The sequence below is a fragment of the Elephas maximus genome, chromosome 2, assembly GCF_024166365.1.
Source record: "Elephas maximus indicus isolate mEleMax1 chromosome 2, mEleMax1 primary haplotype, whole genome shotgun sequence".
NCBI classification, from domain to species: Eukaryota; Metazoa; Chordata; class Mammalia; order Proboscidea; family Elephantidae; genus Elephas; species Elephas maximus.
The window spans coordinates 218,076,914-218,097,267 of NC_064820.1; positions in this window are offsets into that span (position 1 = coordinate 218,076,914).

The following is a 20,354-nucleotide window of genomic DNA, read 5'->3' on the forward strand; positions in this document are numbered from 1 at the left end:
GAAAGAATTGGAGGCACGTGGTTATCATTTTAGAGGTATAAGTGGTACCGTCAGGAAGTGGAGGCATGATATAGGAAGGGGAAAGCAGCTGATAAAGTGTGCACTCTTAAGCCAGTTACTGAGGTTGGTAACTGGGCTTCGTCCCACAGGAAATTAAAGTGCAGGAAATTCAGGTGATGAAATGGGGCAGAACATACACCTCAGAATTATCCCATCCCAGGGATGAGGGAGCCTGGCCCCGGAGAGTCGAGATTGAAGGCTGCCAGGAGGGATGTAAATTTCTTTGTATTTCTAGCCTGAAGGCTGCTGGGGCTGAGAGCCCTGAGGTGGCTGGAAGTCAGAGCGCAGGTAAGGGTCAAGGGTGGGGCACTAAGAGCATAGGTCACATCTCTATACTATACAAGTCCTACTTGTATTGTTTAAGAGAATATACCATGACAAAAAATTATTCTGAATTCCAAAATGGTTTTGAAATGTGTATTTAATTCCATCACCATCTGCACACATTCGAAAAACAGGGGTACTGGTGAGTGCTTGTGAGAAATACATTCATTTAGAGTCTCAGAGCCCTGGGAATAACCCTTAGGGCCTCTGGGAGGGTCTTTGATTCCCAGAATTCAGTGTATTAACCACTAGTGCTCTTTCGGTCAAGCAGTGGGCTGGCTGCCCCTACCCTCACCTCAAGCCAGAGCTGTTAGGGCTGGGAGACATTGTGTGCCATCCAGTCAATTCCAACTCCTAGGGACCCTATAGGACAGAGTAGAACTGCCCCATAGGGTTCCCTAGGCTGTAATCTTTATGGGAACAGAGCACCAGGTCTTTTCTCCCACAGAGCCACTTGTGGGTTCCAACTCCCAGCCTTTTGGTTTGCAGCCAAGTGCTTAACCATTGCACCACCACGGCTCCTTAGTTTGATAACTCTGAAAAATCATCTTATTCACTTGAAGATAAAGTCACATTTTGATATTACCAAAGTCTGAATTACTAAGATTGGTGTCTTAGTCAGGGTTCTCTAAAGAAATAAGAACCAGTATTATCTTTTTTTTTTAAGATAGATAATAGATAGATTAGATAGAGAGAGAGAGAGATACATAGATAGATGACAGATACATAGATAGATGGATGGATACGCAGATAACAGATAGAGAGAGAGAGAAATAGACAAATTTTAACTGGCCCACACAATTGTGGGGTGGCAGGGGTGGCTTGCAAGACCTAATCTGTGGGTCAAGCAACAGGCTGGAGATTCCTGCAGGCTAGTGTCCCAAAATTCATAGGTCAGGCAACAGGCAGAGTAAGAGCACGGGAGTTCTGGCAAAATGTCTGTTTACAGCCTGGAGTTAGAATATTAAAAAATAATAATAACAAAAGTTGTAGTGGAATTGATTCTGACTTGTAGCGACCCTATAGGACCAAGTATCTGTCCTGCAGGTTTTCCAAGGAGCAGCTGGTGAATTCCAACTGCCAGCCTTTTGGTTAGCAGCCAAGCTCTTAACCACCATGCCAGGGAAAATCCCCTTTTTTGCTCTTATGATCTTCAACTGATTGGGTGAGGTCTGTCCACTATGGTGAGTGTTACGAATTGAATTATATCACAAAATACGTGTTGGAATCCTAACCCCTATACCTGTAGATGTAGTTTTACCCTTTTGATACCCAATTATTTTCTTCTTTGAATTTTTTGTTGATACCGTGTGTTTTAATTAATGGAAGCATGCTGAATCATTGACTGTGTCTAAATTTTTGGTAGGTAGTATGGATTTTTTTTTTCTTCCCCCTCCCACAATTATACCCTCACAGTACAGTGGTACATATGTGTACCCATAATTCTAACCCAGAAGTCCAGGGGTACATATGTGTACCACTTAAATTTTTTTCAAAATCCACATTTTATTTTTTAAAAAACTGATTCGCATCATCTCATATAATACCCTATAAAAACAGTAATTTGTGGACATGCTAGTTTCTTTGGTTCCAAACAGTCATAAAGGCTCCCACCTTGAAGTAGCATGTACTATCCATGGGAAAGCAGAGAGTGAAAAAGTAAAGGTCGCTTCATGTATCACGGGCTATGAAAGAGGTAATGTAATATAATGTAATCACTTCCCACATGCAGTCAAATGTAATGTAATCACATGAAATAGACAATAGATAACTGGTAACTTTGGTGAGGGGTGACAGTACATAATACTGGGAAGCCAGCACAACTTGACCAAGGCAAGGTTATGGAAGTTCCAGAGACATGTCCAAACTCTCTGAGGAACCAAATTACGGGGCTGAGGGCTGTGGGGATCATGTTCTGGGTAACACCTGGCTCAAATGGCATAACATAGTATTATAAAGAAAATGTTCTACAACTTACTTTGGTGGGTAGCGTCTGGGGTCTTAAAAGCTTGCCAGCAGCCATCTAGGATACTCTACTGGCCTCACCCCATCTGGAACAAGGGAGAATGAAGAAAACCAAAGACACAAGGGAAAGATTAGTCAAAAAGACTAATGGACTACAACTACCACAGCCTCCACCACACTGAGTCCAGCACAACTAGATAGTGCCCAGCTACCACCACTGACTGTTCTGACAGGGATCGCCACACAAGATCCTGGACAGAGCCGGAGAAAAATGTAGAAAAAAATTCTACCTCACAAAAAAGGACCAGACTTACTGGTCTGACAGAGACTGGAGAAACCCTGAGAGTATGGCCCCCTGACGCCCTTATAGCTCACTAACGAAGTCATTCCTGAGATTCACCCTTCAGCCAAAGATTAGACAGGCCCATGAAACAAAATGAGACTAAAGGGGCACACCAGCCCAGGGGCAAGGACAAGAAGGCGGGGGGGTGGGGGGCGGACAGGAAAGCTGGTAATGGGGAACCTAAGTTCTAGAAGGGGAGAGTGTTGACATGTCACAGGGTTGGCAACAAATGTCACAAAACAATATATGTATTAATCGCTTATTGAGAAATGAATTTGCTCTGTACACCTTCGTTTAAAGTACAATTTTATATTAGAAAAATCATTAATGTAATCCACCACATAAATAAAACAGAAGACAAAAACCACATGATCTTATCAATTGATGCAGAAAAGGCATTTGACAAAGTCCAACACCCATTTATGATAAAAACTCTCAGCAAAATAGGAATTGAAGGAAAATTCCTCAACATAATAAAGGGCATCTATACAAAGCCAACAGCCAACATCAACCTAAATGGAGAGAGCCTGAAAGCATTTCCCTTGAGAACAGGAACCACACAAGGATGCCCTTTATCACCACTCTTATTCAACATCGTGTTGGAGGTCCTAGCCAGAGCAATTAGGCTAGACAAAGAAATAAAGGGCATCCGGATTGGCAAGGAAGAAGTAAAATTATCTCAATTTGCAGATGACATGATCTTATACACAGAAAACCCTAAGGAATCCTCCAGAAAACTACTGAAACTAATAGAAGAGTTCGGCAGAGTCTCAGGTAACAAGACAAACATACAAAAATCACTTGGATCCCTCTACATCAACAAAAAGAACATCGAAGACGAAATCACCAAATCAATACCATTCACAGTAGCCCCCAAGAATATAAAATACTTAGGAAAAAATCTTACCAAAGATGTAAAAGACCTATATGAAGAAAACTACAAAGTACTAGTGCAAGAAACTAAAAAGGACCTACTTAAGTGGAAAAACATACCTTGCTCATGGATAGGAAGACTTAACATAATAGAAATGTCTATTCTACCAAAAGCCATCTATACATACAATGCACTTCCGATCCAAATTCCAATGTCATTTTTTAATGTGATGGAGAAACAAATCATCAACTTCATATGGAAGGGAAAGAAGCCCCGGATAAGTGAAGCATGACTGAAAAGGAAGAAGAAAGTGGGAGACCTCACTGTACCTGATTTTAGAACATATTATACAGCCACAGTAGTCAAAATAGCCTGGTACTGGTACAACAACAGACACATAGACCAATGGAACAGAATTGAGAACCCAGATAGAAATCCATTCACATATGAGCAGCTGATATTTGACAAAGGCCCAGTGTCAGTTAATTGGGGAAAAGATAGTCTTTTTAACAAATGGTGCTGGCATAACTGGATATCCATTTGCAAAAAAAAATGAAAAAGGACCCATACCTCACACCATGCACAAAAACTAACTCCAAGTGGATCAAAGACCTAAACATAAAGACTAAAACGATAAAGATCATGGAAGAAAAAATAAGGAGAACATTAGGAGCCCTAATACAAGGCATAAACAGAATACAAAACATTACCAAAAATGATGAAGAGAAACCCGATAACTGGGAGCTCCTAAAAATCAAACACCTGTGCTCATCTAAAGACCTCACCAAAAGAGTAAAAAGACCACCTACAGATTGGGAAAGAATTTTCAGCTATGACATCTCCGACCAGTGCCTGATCTCTAAAATCCATATGATTCTGTTAAAACTCAACCACAAAAAGACAAAACAACCCAATCAAGAAGTGGGCAAAGGATATGAACACGCACTTCACTAAAGAAGATATTGAGGCAGCCAACAGATACATGAGAAAATGCTCTCGATCATTAGCCATTAGAGAAATGCAAATTAAAACTACGATGAGATTCCATCTCACTCCAACAAGGCTGGCATTAATCCAAAAAACACAAAATAATAAATGTTGGAGAGGCTGTGGAGAGTTGGAACTCTTATACACTGCTGGTGGGGATGTCAAATGGTACAACCACTTTGGAAATCTATCTGGCGTTTTCTTAAAAAGTTAGAAATAGAACTACCATACAACCCAGAAATCCCACTCGGAATATACCCTAGAGAAATAAGAGCCTTCACACGAACAGATATATGCACACCCATGTTTATTGCAGCTCTGTTTACAATAGCAAAAAGTTGGAAGCAACCAAGGTGTCCATCAACGGATGAATGGGTAAATAAATTGTGGTATATTCACACAATGGAATACTGCGCATCGATAAAGAACAGTGAGGAATCTGTGAAACATTTCATAACATGGAGGAACCTGGAAGGCATTATGCTGAGCGAAATGAGTCAGAGGCAAAAGGACAAATATTGTGTAAGACCACTATTATAAGATCTTGATAAATAGTTTAAACTGAGAAGAACACATTCTTTTGTGGTTACGAGGGGGGGAGGGGGAGGGGGGAGAGGGTTATTTACTGATTAGATAGTAGATAAGAACTACTTTAGGTGAAGGGAAGGACAATACTCAATACAGGGAAGGTCAGCTCAACTGGACTGGACCAAAAGCAAAATAGTTTCCTGAATAAACTGAATGCTTCGAAGGTCAGCGGAACAAGGACGGGGGTTTGGGGACTATGGCTTCAGGGGACATCTAAGTCAACTGACAAAATAAATTCTATTAAGAAAACATTCTGGATCCCACTTTGAAGTGTTGCGTCTGGGGTCTTAAATGCTAACAAGCGTCCATCTACGATGCATCAATTGGTCTCAACCCACCTGGATCAAAGGAGAATGAAGAACACCAAGGTCACAAGATAATTATGAGCCCAAGAGACAGAAAGGGCCACATGAACTAGAGACTTACATCATCCCGAGACCAGAAGAGCTAGATGGCGCCCAGCCACAACCGACAACTGCCCTGACAGGGAGCACAACAGAGAACCCCAGAGGGAGCAGAAGAACAGTGGGATGCACACACCAAATTCTCATAAAAAGACCAGACTTAACTGTCTGACTGAGACTAGAAGAATCCCGGTGGTCATGGTCCCCAAACCTTCTGTTGGCCCAGGACAGGAACCATTCCCGAAGACAACTCATCAGACATGGAAGGGACTGGACAATGGATTGGAGAGAGATGCTGATGAAGGGTGAGCTACTTGTATCAGGTGGACACTTGAGACTGTATTGGCATCTCCTGTCTGGAGGGGAGATAGGAGGGTAGAGAGGGTTAGAAACTGGCAAAATGGTCACGAAAGGAGAGACTGGAAGGAGGGAGCAGGCTGTCTCATTAGGGGGAGAGTAAATGGGTGTATGTAGTAAGGTGTATATAAGTTTATATGTGAGAGACTGGCTTGATTTGTAAACTTTCACTTAAAGCACAATAAAAATTATTTTTAAAAAATAAAGTACAATTTTTTTAAAAAGTAAAGTAAAAAAAAAAATGTAATTAATCAACCAGTTGAGATTATATCAGTGTAGGGTGGATCCTAAACCTAATCACTTCTGAGTTATACAAGGAGCAGCACAGATGTGGAGGCACATGCATGGTGGGAAGACAGACACCATGTGAAAATCATCCACAAGCCAAGAAACCAAGGAATGCCTGGGATTACCTGCAAGGAAGGGATCAACAGGCCGAATCCCTGATTTGGACTTCTAGCCTCCAGAACTGTGAGAAATAAATTTCTGTGTTCTAAAGCCACCCACCTGTGGTATTTCTGTACAGTAGCACTAGCTGCACAGAAGGTGATCTGCTTTACTGAAGGGCAGCTGATTTAATCACTACTTCTTAACAGCAACTAGACTAGAGTTTGCCCAAACAACTGAGTACCATAGCTCAACCAGGTTGACACATAAAAATTAGCCATCACAATTGGGGAAGAAAACCTGCTCATTATATGTTCACCGCTGCCTCACTGCTGGAGAAGTGTTGCCTGCAGGCCCCATCAGAGCCAGCACCCTCACAGACAGCTGCTTCCACGGGAGCTCTTTTCTGTGGCCATGTGCATACCACACACACTCTGCAATGACTCCTTTCTGGAACCTACCACTATGCTCTGTATGAACCACCTTGAAAACATGAGTTTCCAGCATGCTGGGAACTCTGCCTCCCCAGGCCAGACCCAGCCTGTGAGGCAGGCACTGGCATTCTGCCACAGCTCTGCCATTAAAAAGGGCCTGGGAGTGAAATTCTCCTCTGTGGTTTGAAGTCCCCACAGATACCTTGGCTGAAAGCAGAAGCCCGTTTCCTTGTTTCTATAACTTACATTAGCTCTCAAGCCCCCGTTTCTGTCCGTGATGAGCTATGTGAATCTGGCCAAATCTATGTAAATTTCAGCTACTCACCATTTAAGACATGGTCCCTTTGAAGTAATTCTGCAGATAATTCAGAGTTCTCAGGTCAGTTCCAGGCTTAAGCCTTAGATGTCTGCAAGAGCCTCCCCTTCCTGTCTGTCCACCCTGGTCATCCCCTTTCCTGGCGCTGGTGAGCCCCCCACAGCCCCGCCCCAGTTCTGGCAGGGTCTGGCTTCCAAGTCACTCCACACCCTATGCCCTGCAGCCTCCTGCCCTGCACATCAGCGACCCAGTGGCTGCACTGTGACCTCTCCCACCTGCACCTGGGATACTCAGTCCTCACCCATGCCCCGCCAGGCTAGGGGACCGTCTAGGACCCATGCATGGCTGGATCCTCCACCCCCCACGTCTTGGAGGCTTCAGTGTTTTGTCTTAATAAAGAAGTCAACCCATCCATCTGGTTCTGTGAACCAAACGTGAGCCCCCAGGAGGGATTGAAGTTTGATTGTTTGCACATGGGGTGCACTGTGTGACCTGGACCCTTCTTTCATCCCCCAGATTCATTTTCAACATCATCTTAAGGGCTTGTCTCTCTAAGAAGCCTTTTCTTCTGCGTGTCATGTAAAAAGAAAACAGCATCGCTGGTGCCCATTTTGTCTTTTAAAGAAGCTCTTTCTTCTTCCCAATTCTCTACCCACATGCCATAAAACTGGAGAGAGCCTCTCTTTATGACATCCAATCGAATGCAGACATAGGAGCAGAATCCTGACCCCAAGGGAGAGTGAAGTCAGCTAAGACAGAAGAGGATATGTATGCAAGCAAACGGACAACAGAAAAATAGAAAAGGGCAGACAGTCTGGGATGACAAGCAAAGCAGCTGAAGAAGGAATTAAATGAGTGGGAATGAGCAGAAAAACACCTGAGCCAGCAGTTGTGCAGTGGGGGCTGGGTAGGGTATGTGTGCTTGGGCCGTGTGAGCCTTCAGGTCCCTCCCATCTCTGAGCAGCCACAGGCAAGAGGAAGTTGACCCTGGTCAACAGTCTAGGCTGCAGCAACTCAGGGAATTGTTATACCTGACCCAGGTGTGTAGCCCACGGGCCCGCCCAGCCCCACCTGCCCTGGGCCTCATTCACTTGCCCTGATTCCCAGCTGGAATGGCACAGAGAGAGCTCCTGCCATTCCAACCAACACAAAACCCAGGCCACCTTGGCTCCTTTCTGGTTCTCTTAGCCTCCCCCGGGGGTGAAGACCCAGTACACCCCCCATCATGACCCCAAGGAGAGGCAGCAACCCTGGCACCAGAGTCTGGCCTGACCGAACTCACAAAGGCTCGAACAATAGCCCAGAGGGAAGACTGGGAGATACAGCCTGGAAGTGTGGGTCCAACACTGACTGAGGGAGGTGGGAGAGAGGAGGGAGATGTTGCCTGCCCTTCCTACCCGCCCACAGCCTGGTCCAAGCAGCAGTGGTGACACGTGGGTGCTGTGAGGAGCCCCACAGAATGACACAGCTGAGCTGTCCTGAGACCCCATGGCTGCACGCTCGGTAATGCACCATCCTGCTTTTGCTTCCCTCCTTTTTTGCCTTGCTTCTCTTTCTGGTTTCAGAATACAATGCAAAACCCTCTTAAATATGACCCCCCCATTGAAAAAACAAACAACTTACTATACTCTCTTAGTTTCCTCCTGCTGCAGTAGCAGAAACAGCACTAGTAGGTGACTTTAAAGATCAGAAATTTACTTTTTCACAGTTCTGGAAGCTGAAGGTCTAAATCAGGGTCTCAGATGTATCCATTCCTTCTTTGTTGCCAGCTCTGGGTGTTCCTTGGTTCCTTGGTGATCATCACATGGCACCTGCCTTCTGCCTTTCACTTCCCCCCTCATGTGTGTGTATCTCTGTCTAATCTGCTGTTTTTATAACTCAGAAGTAACTAGATTTAGAACCCACCCTACTCTCGTATGCGGAGCCCTGGTGGTACAGTGGCTAAGAGCATGGCTGCTAACCAAAAGGCTGACAGTTCAAATCCATCAGCTGATCTTTGGAAACCCTATGGGGCTGTTGTACTCCGTTCTATAGGGTGGCTGTGAGTCACAATCGACTGGACAGCAAAGGGTTTGGTTTTCTACTCTCATAAGGTCTAATTAACATAACAAAGAAAACCCTATTTCCAAACAGGATCACATCCTCAGGTATATGAGTTAGGATTCCAACACATATTTTTGGGAGGGGAGCACAATTTAACCCATAACATGCCCTTTTTCCTTCATTCTGGCTTCCCTGGGGATTTCATTTTTTCACCCCAATAGCCACAATGGACTGAAATTTACCGAAGATCGTGAAAGGTTTCATTCTGTTATACGTAAGGTTATCATAAGTAAGAGCCAACTCAAGAGCAGCTAACAACAACCACCACCATCCCCAATAAAGTATTAGCACATAAGCTTAGCTGCAGGCTCTGTTTTCCAGGGCACTGGACAAGCCTTTTTGCTTGCAAAAAGGCACACCTTGCAGAGTGGTGAGAAGCTGTACCTACTGACATAAATCATAATCTCATTAATTTTCTGGCATGGGTATTAGAGGCATAGCCATCCTTGCTCTCCTAGTTGAAAATTACAGGAAGGAATGGGGAAGAAAAAAAATCAAGTTAAATTCTATCACCAAAAGATCCTGTGAGAGAGAAGCAACAGCAGGAAAAAGTGCTAAATGTTCCCATTTCTGGTGCCATCCAGTGCAGGTCACTATGCCATGTTCACGTCACTGTGCTTTATTTCTTCCTGGAGAGAAACAAAAATGAAAAACCCAGGATGGCCAAGTGGAGCCGCTCACAAAAGGAAGAGCTGGGACTGGCTGTGTGCCCCTGGCTCACGGCGATAAGATCTGCTACCCAGCCTCTCCCCCGCCTCCCCTCAGCTCATTTCGGCTCCTTTGGGCCAAAGAGCCCCCAGCCCAGCCATTGCTGGAGTGGAACTGTCAGTGCTCCCATTTAAAACCCATCTGTGAAAGGCTCATAAATCACATCTCAGAAAACTCACTCCTCATTATAACTCAGCAGGGGAAAGCTCCATTCAGCAACTCAAATAAATGTGAGTGTATAGTAAGTTGTTCTTTTTTAGTGGAGGTCATGTTTAAGAGAGCTTTGCATCCTTTTCTGTAAATTGTTAGTGTTAATAAACCAAACCCGTTGCTGTCAAGTTGATTCTGACTCATGGCCACCCCTGTGTTGCAGAGTAGAACTGAGATCCATAAGGTTCTCTTGGCTATAATCTTTATGAAAGCACATCACCAGGCCTTTCTTCTGTGGCACCACCGGGTGCGTGCAAACCATTTGCGCCACCCAGGGACCTTAGTGTTACTAAAGCCAGGACTAATTATAGGCATGTGTCCAAATGTCAAGTCTCTGTTGTCAGATTAAGCAAGTGGCCTCTGATCTCAAGGGAGCCAGGAAGTCTCATCATTCATACCCAACATCCCTCCCCCCCATCCCTGAAAAACAACTAGGTCGGTGTCTCAAATTCTATAATTAGAGCTCCCTACCTTTGGGTTTAAGAAGCCCTGGTGGCACAATAGTTAAGCTCTTGGCTGCTAACTGAAAGGCTGGCAGTTGGAACCCACCAAGTGGCTCTGCAGAAGAAAGACCTGATGATTTGCTTCCATAAAGATTATAGACAAGAAAATCCTATAGGGCAGTTCTACTGTCATATGGGGTCACTGTGAGTTGGAATCAACTCAACGACGGCACCTAGCAATAACAACAATACCACCTTTGGATTTGCCCCTGGTTAAAATTAACTGGACAGCTGCTAATAAAAATAGTAGCAAACATTATTATTGTGCAAGGGGTCACAATTTAAACGTGATTTTATGATATATTTATCCTAGTATTTCTCAGTAAGCTTCATACTGGGAGGATGCGATAAACCTACCCCAGACCCTCATCAGAAAAGGAGACACTACTGAAGGCAAACATGAGTAATTAAGGGCAAAGCTGAGGCTTTGGCTCTGTCTGAAGAAGGTCCACTGTGATTCTAATTTTATAGAGATACTAAAATGGATTAAGAGCCTGCTCTGTATCCCCGGATATGGCCACATTCTTCTACAGAGATCATCTCATTTAACCCTCATAGCAAACTGTGAGGTATGTGTCAAGGTTCCTCTATTTATGAGCAGGATGGGATCTAAAAGGTTGCACATAAGCCCACTTATTCTGGCCCAGAGTGACACCAAACAAGCTACCCAAGTGAATATGTCCATGTGAAGGTAAGTTTCATGAAAGAACTGCAGATGATAACTTCTGATTCCAGAACCATGAGAAACTAGAAATATGGGGGACCAGCTTGCTCCACAACAACCAAACTCCAGAAATGATACATCCCCGAGGTAAGGAGTCTCCAGGGATACTACAAATCAGACAGATAGACAAAGGAAATTCGAGCCCAAAAGGAGACAGGAGATAGCGTGGCAGAAAAGGAGGAAGATGGGGCCACCAGGCTTATATGACCAGAAGCTGAAGCAGGCATCACCAAAGGCTCGGGCAGCATGCTCAGGAGCTGGTCGAAAGGCAAGGAAATGGCTGGAGAATCTGGGGAGCTGAGTGGCAGGAACCAGCCTGAACTTACAGCAAGAGCGAGCAGGCAAGGTTACCCTGAGGCAGGGTCCCAGAGAGGGATCTGAATCTGAGATTCTTACTGTAAGAAAAAATCCTTGAGAAATTCTGAACTTGGTAAGGGGCAGAAAGTGCTTCCACAGCTATTGGCAAAAGGTGAGGTAAAGTCTCTTCGGAGGAAAATCTCCCCAAGTTAGTTCTACAGAAATCCCACAAATTAAAATTCAGCATGATCTCACAAACAATGATCAACAAATATTTGGGAAAGCGAGCCACTATGAATGAAAGCCCACAGAAACACAAAACAACAGATTTAGAGCCTGAAGGACTATGGATGTTGCCATCAGTAACATCATACAGAATAGTTAAGTATAAAATGTTTAAAGAATAAAGGAAACATTTATAAAGATGAATAAGCAAGAGGACACCATCAGGCATGTTGGATAAAATCAAAGGAAGAAAAACAACTAAAACTTCTAAAAATTAAAATACAATGGTTGAATAAAAACCTCAGTGGATAAACTAAAGAGTAGATTACACAGTTAAAGAGAGAATTACTGAAGAATTTATCCAGAATGCAACAGAGATTTAAAAAATATATGAAAAAGTAGAAAAGATATGAAGAATAGAATGAGAAGGTCTAGCACAGGGGTAGACAGTCCACATGCCAAATTCAGCTGGCTACTTTTTGAGTAAACAGAATTTTATTGACACTCAGTAATACCCATTTGTTTATGCAGTGCCTATGGATTACACCTCAACATAAAGAAAACAAAAATCCTCACAACTGGACTAATAAGCAACATCATGATAAACAGGGAAAAGTTGGAATTTGTCAAGATTTCATTTTACTTGGATCCACAAGCAACAGCCATGGAAGCAGCAGTCAAGAAATCAAAAGACTCACTGCAAAGATGGTGGACTAGGCAGACGCTACCTCGGATCCCTCTTGCAACAAAGACACGGAAAAACAAGTGAATCGATCACATACATAACAATCTACAAACCCTGAACAACAAACACAGATTTAGAGATGGAGAACCAACTAATAAGGGGAAGCGGCGATTGTTTTCAGAGCCTGGAGCCAGCGTACCAGTCAGGTACGGCACAAGCACAGAGAGCTGCTCCACCCACCTGAACTAACCCCGGGAGGGGGACCAGCCGGTTCCGCGGGCGGCGTGGGACGCAGCCGGTAGGAGAAGTGCCCGGGAGGCAGTGACTGGTCTTGGAACGGGGAGAGCAGCGTCCCAGCCGGGGAACCGTCCCGCCGGGATTTGGACTGGACGCAGCAGATTTTCTGGAAAAACTAGTTTCCCAGTGATGGCTCGGAGACAACAATCCATATCAAACCACTTAAAGAAGCAGACCATGACAGCTTCTCCAACACCCCAAACAAAAGAATCAAAATCTTTCCCAAATGAAGATACAATCCTGGAATTATCAGATACAGAATATAAAAAACTAATTTACACAATGCTTCAAGACATCACAAATGAAATAAGGCAAACTGCAGAAAAAGCCAAGGAACGCACTGATAAAACTGTTGAAGAACTCAAAAAGATTATTCAAGAACATAGTGGAAAAATTAATAAGTTGCAAGAATCCATAGAGAGACAGCATGTAGAAATCCAAAAGATTAACAATAAAATTACAGAATTAGACAACGCAATAGGAAGTCAGAGGAGCACACTCGAGCAATTAGAATGTAGACTGGGACATCTGGAGGACCAGGGAATCAACACCAACATAGCTGAAAAAAAATCAGATAAAAGAATTAAAAAAAATGAAGAAACCCTAAGAATTATGTGGGACTCTATCAAGAAGGATAACCTGCGGGTGATTGGAGTCCCAGAACAGGGAGGGGGGACAGAAAACACAGAGAAAATAGTTGAAGAACTCCTGACAGAAAACTTCCCTGACATCATGAAAGACGAAAGGATAGCTATCCAAGATGCTCATCGAACCCCATTTAAGATTGATCCAAAAAGAAAAACACCAAGACATATTATCATCAAACTCACCAAAACCAAAGATAAACAGAAAATTTTAAAAGCAGCCAGGGAGAAAAGAAAGGTTTCCTTCAAGGGAGAATCAATAAGTTCAGACTACTCAGCAGAAACCATGCAGGCAAGAAGGGAATGGGACAACATATACAGAGCACTGAAGGAGAAAAACTGCCAGCCAAGGATCATATATCCAGCAAAACTCTCTCTGAAATATGAAGGTGAAATGAAGATATTTACAGATAAACACAAGTTTAGAGAATTTGCAAAAACCAAACCAAAGCTACAAGAAATACTAAAGGATATTGTTTGCTCAGAGAACCAATAATATCAGATATCAGCACAACACAAGGTCACAAAACAGAACGTCCTGATATCAACTCAAATAGGGAAATCACAAAAACAAACAAATTAAGATTAATTAAAAAAAAATACACATAACAGGGAATCATGGAAGTCAATAGGTAAAAGATCACAAAAATCAAAAAGAGGGACTAAATACAGGAGGCATTGATCTGCCATATGGAGAGTGATACAAGGTGATATAGAACAATACAAGTTAGGTTTTTACTTAGAAAAATGGGGTAAATAATAAGGTAACCACAAAAAGGTATAACAACTCTATAACTCAAGATAAAAGCCAAGAAAAACGTAACGACTCAACTAACATAAAGTCAAACACTATGAAAATGAGGATCTCACAATTTACTAAGAAAAACGCCTCAGCACAAAAAAGTATGTGGAAAAATGAAATTGTCAACAACACACATAAAAAGGCATCAAAATGACAGCACTAAAAACTTATTTATCTATAATTACGCTGAATGTAAATGGACTAAATGCACCAATACAGAGACAGAGAGTCACGGACTGGATAAAGAAACACGATCCATCTATATGCTGCCTACAAGAGACACACCTTAGACTTAGAGACACAAACAAACTAAAACTCAAAGGATGGAAAAAAATATACCAAACAAACAATAAGCAAAAAAGGAGTAGCAATATTAATTTCTGACAAAATAGACTTTAGACTTAAATCCACCACAAAGGATAAAGAAGGACACTACATAATGATAAAAGGGACAATTGATCAGGAAGACATAACCATATTAAATATTTATGCACCCAATGACAGGGCTGCAAGATACATAAATCAAATTTTAACAGAATTGAAAAGTGAGATAGATACCTCCACAACTACAGTAGGAGACTTCAACACACCACTTTCAGAGAAGGACAGGACATCCAGTAAGAAGCTCAATAGAGACACGGAAGATCTAATTACAACAATCAACCAACTTGACCTCATTGACTTATACAGAACTCTCCACCCAACTGCTGCAAAATGTACTTTTTTTTCTAGCGCACATGGAACATTCTCTAGAATAGACCACATATCAGGTCATAAAACAAACCTTTGCAGAGTCCAAAACATCGAAATATTACAAAGCATCTTCTCAGACCACAAGGCAATAAAACTAGAGATCAATAACAGAAAAACGAGGGAAAAGAAATCAAATACTTGGAAAATGAACAATACCCTCCTGAAAAAAGACTGGGTTATAGAAGACATCAAGGAGGGAATAAGGAAATTCATAGAAAGCAACGAGAATGAAAATACTTCCTATCAAAACCTCTGGGACACAGCAAAAGCAGTGCTCAGAGGTCAATTTATATCGATAAATGCACACATACAAAAAGAAGAAAGAGCCAAAATCAGAGAACTGTCCCTACAACTTGAACAAATAGAAAGTGAGCAACAAAAGAATCCATCAGGCACCAGAAGAAAACAAATAATAAAAATTAGAGCTGAACTAAATGAATTAAAGAGAACAGAAAAACAATTGAAAGAATTAACAAAGCCAAAAGCTGGTTCTTTGAAAAAATTAACAAAATTGATAAACCATTGGCTAGACTGACTAAAGAAATAGAGGAAAGGAAACAAATAACCCGAATAAGAAAAGAGAAGGACCACATCACAACAGAACCAAATGAAATTAAAAGAATCATTTCAGATTATTATGAAAAATTGTACTCTAACAAATTTGAAAACCTAGAAGAAATAGATGAATTCCTGGAAAAACACTACCTACCTAAACTAACACATTCAGAAGTAGAACAACTAAATAGACCCACAAAAAAAAAAGAGATTGAAACGGTAATCAAAAAACTCCCAACAAAAAAAAGCCCTGGCCCAGAAGGCTTCACTGCAGAGTTCTACCAAACTTTCAGAGAAGAGTTAACACCACTACTACTAAAGGTATTTCAAAGCATAGAAAATGACGGAATACTACCCAACTCATTCTATGAAGCCACCATCTCCCTGATACCAAAACCAGGTAAAGACATTACAAAAAAAGAAAATTATAGACCTATATCCCTCATGAACATAGATGCAAAAATCCTCAACAAAATTCTAGCCAATAGAATCCAACAACACCTCAAAAAAATAATTCACCCTGATCAAGTGGGATTTCTACCAGGTATGCAAGGCTGGTTTAATATCAGAAAAACCATTAATGTAATCCATCACATAAATAAAACAAAAGATAAAAACCACATGATCTTATCAATTGATGCAGAAAAGGCATTTGACAAAGTCCAACACCCATTTATGATAAAAACTCTCACCTAATAGGAATTGAAGAAAAATTCCTCAACATAATAAAGGGCATCTATGCAAAGCCAACAGCCAATATCACTCTAAATGGAGAGAACCTGAAAGCATTTCCCTTGAGAACGGGAACCAGACAAGGATGCCCTTTATCAACGCTCTTATTCAACATCGTGCTGGAAGTCCTAGCCAGGGCAATTAGGCTAGACAAAGAAATAAAAGGTATCCGGATTGGCAAGGAGGAAGTAAAGTTATCACTATTTGCAGATGACATGATTATATACACAGAAAACCCTAAGGAATCCTCCAGAAAACTACTGAAACTAATAGCAGAGTTTGGCAGAGCCTCAGGTTATAAAATAAACATACAAAAATCACTTGGATTCCTCTACATCAACAAAAAGAACACCGAAGAGGAAATAACCAAATCAATACCATTCACAGTAGCCCCCAAGAAGATAAGATACTTAGGAATAAATCTTACCAAGGATGTAAAAGACCTATACAAAGAAAACTACAAAGCTCTACTACAAGAAATTCAAAAGGACCTACTTAAGTGGAAAAACATACCTTGCTCATGGATAGGAAGACTTAACATAGTCAAAATGTCTATTCTACCAAAAGCCATCTATACATTTAACGCACTTCCAATCCAAATTCCAATGTCATATTTTAAGGGGAGAGAGAAACAAATCACTAATTTCATATGGAAGGGAAAGAAGCCCCGGATAAGCAAAGCACTACTGAAAAAGAAGAAGAAAGTGGGAGGCCTCACTCTACCTGATTTCAGAACCTATTATACAGCCACAGTAGTCAAAACAGCCTGGTACTGGTACAACAACAGACACATAGACCAATGGAACAGAATTGAGAACCCAGATAGAAATCCATTCACATATGAGCAGCTGATATTTGACAAAGGACCAGTGTCAATTAATTGGGGAAAAGATAGCCTTTTTAACAAATGGTGCTGGCATAACTGGATATCCATTTGCAAAAAAATGAAAAAGGACCAATACCTTACACCATGCACAAAAACTAACTCCAAGTGGATCGAAGACCTAAACATAAAGACTAAAACGATAAAGATCATGGAAGAAAAAATAAGGAGAACATTAGGAGCCCTAATACAAGGCATAAACAGAATACAAAACATTACCAAAAATGACGAAGAGAAACCCGATAACTGGGAGCTCCTAAAAATCAAACACCTATGCTCATCTAAAGACTTCACCAAAAGAGTAAAAAGACCACCTACAGACTGGGAAAGAATTTTCAGCTATGACATCTCCGACCAGCGCCTGATCTCTAAAATCTACATGATTCTGTCAAAACTCAACCACAAAAAGACAAACAACCCAATCAAAAAGTGGGCAAAGGATATGAACACACATTTCACTAAAGAAGATATTGAGGCAGCCAACAGATACATGAGAAAATGCTCTCGATCATTAGCCATTAGAGAAATGCAAATTAAAACTACGATGAGATTCCATCTCACTCCAGTAAGGCTCTGGCATTAATCCAAAAAACACAAAATAATAAATGTTGGAGAGGCTGCGGAGAGATTGGAACTCTTATACACTGCTGGTGGGAATGTAAAATGGTACAACCACTTTGGAAATCTATCTGGCGTTTTCTTAAAAAGTTAGAAATAGAACTACCATACAACCCAGAAATCCCACTCCTCGCAATATACCCTAGAGATACAAGAGCCTTCACACAAACAGATATATGCACACCCATGTTTATTGCAGCTCTGTTTACAATAGCAAAAAGTTGGAAGCAACCAAGGTGTCCATCAACAGATGAATGGGTAAATAAATTGTGGTATATTCACACAATGGAATACTACGCATTGATAAAGAACAGTGACCAATCTGTGAAACAGTTCATAACATGGAGGAACCTGGAAGGCATAATGCTGAGCGAAATTAGTCAGAGGCAAAAGGACAAATATTGTATAAGACCACTATTATAAGATCTTGAGAAATAGTAAACCTGAGAAGAACACATACTTTTGTGGTTAGGAGTGGGGGAGGGAGGGAGGGTGGGAGAGGGTTTTTTATTGATTAATCAGTAGATAAGAACTCCTTTAGGTGAAGGGAAAGACAACACTCAATACATGGAAGGTCAGCTCAATTGGACTGGACCAAAAGCAAAGAAGTTTCCGGGATAAAATGAATGCTTCAAAGGTCAGCGGAGCAAGGGCGGGGGTCTGGGGAACATGGTTTGCGGGGACTTGTAAGTCAATTGGCAAAATAATTCTATTATGAAATCATTCTGCATCCCACTTTGAAATGTGGCTTCTGGGGTCTTAAATGCTAACAAGCGGCCATCTAAGATGCAGCAATTGGTCTCAACCCACCTGGAGCAAAGGAAAATGAAGAACACCAAGGTCACACGACAACTAAGAGCCCAAGAGACAGAAAGGGCCACATGAACCAGAGACCTACATCATCCTGAGACCAGAAGAACTAGTTGGTGCCCGGCCACAATCGATGTCTGCCCTGACAGGGAGCACAGCAGAGGACCCCTGAGGGAGCAGGAGATCAGTGGGATGCAGACCCCAAATTCTCATAAAAAGACCAAACTTAATGGTCTGACTGAGACTAGAGGAATCCCGGTGGCCATGGTCCCCAGACCTTCTGTTGGCACAGGACAGGAACCATCCCCGAAGACAACTCATCAGACATGAAAGGGACTGGTCAGCGGGTGGGAGAGAGAAGCTTATGAAGAGTGAGCTAATTATATCAGGTGGACACTTGAGATTCTGTTGGCAACTCTTGTCTGGAGGGGGGATGGAAGGATAGAAAGGGAAGCCGGCAAAATTGTCACGAAAGGAGAGACTGAAAGGGCTGAGTCAAGAGGGGGAGAGCAAGTGGGAGTAGGGAGTGAGATATATGTAAACTTATATGTGACAGACTGATTGGATTTGTAAACGTTCACTTGAAGCTTAATAAATGTTAATAAAAAAAAAAAGACTCACTGCATGGGCAAATTGGCTGCAAAAGACCTTTTTAAAGTGTTGAAAAGCAAAGATGTCACCTGAAGACTAAGGTGCAACTGACCCAAGCCATGGTGTTTTCAATCACCTCATATGCACGTGAAAGCTGGACAACGAATAAGGAAGACCGAAGAAGAACTGAGGCCTTTGAATTGTTGCGTTGGCGAAGAATATTGAATATACCATGGACTGCCAAAAGAACAAACAATTCTGTCTTGGAAGAAGTACAACCAGGATGCTCCTTAGAAGCGAGGATGGCAAGATAACGTCTCACATACTTTGGACATGTTGTCAGGAGGGATCAGTCCCTGGAGAAGGACATCATGCTTGATAAAGTAGAGAGTCAGTGAAAAAGAGGAAGATCCTCAATGAGATGGATTGGCGCAGTGGCTGCAACAATGGGCTTAAGCAGAACAATGATTGTGAGGATGGAGAAAGGACCAGGCAGTGTTTCGTTCTGTTGTACATGGGGTCACTATGAGTTGGAACTGACTCAATGGCACCTAACAACAACGTGACTTTTTTTTGCACTACAATGACAGAGTTGAGTAGTTATGACAAAGCTGAAAATATTTACTCTCTGGCCTTTTACAAAAAAAGTTTGCCCCTTGTCATGGATTGAATTGTGTTCCCCCAAAAAATCTGTCAACTTGGTTAGGTCATGATTCCCAGGATAGTATGATTGTCCAACATTTTTTCATCTGATGTGATTTCTGTATGTGTTGTAAGTCCTATATCTGACTGGGAACCCAGGAGCGGAAAATGGAGAGAAAGCAAGAAAGGCAGTATTTTAAATGATAATGACTAAATTTTCCAGAACTGTTTTAAAACATGAAGTCACATATACTAAGAATACAATGCACTCACTCCTTACTTACCAACATGGTTAGGTCCCAAAGACAAGGTCATTACAAAAAAATTGGTGTTATGCAAAAATGGAGGATTTTTTTTTTTTTCTGTTTTCAAACCTTCCATTTGCCTGATTTTTTTTTAATTTAGAAAATCTGATCATAGAAATAATAACAGCTAAGGTTTACTGATGTGCTCATCACTGTGATGAGTCCAGTTATGGGTTATTCCTCTGTGGAGAAGGAGGCTTGGAAGAGACAAAGCTGGTTAAAGCCAGA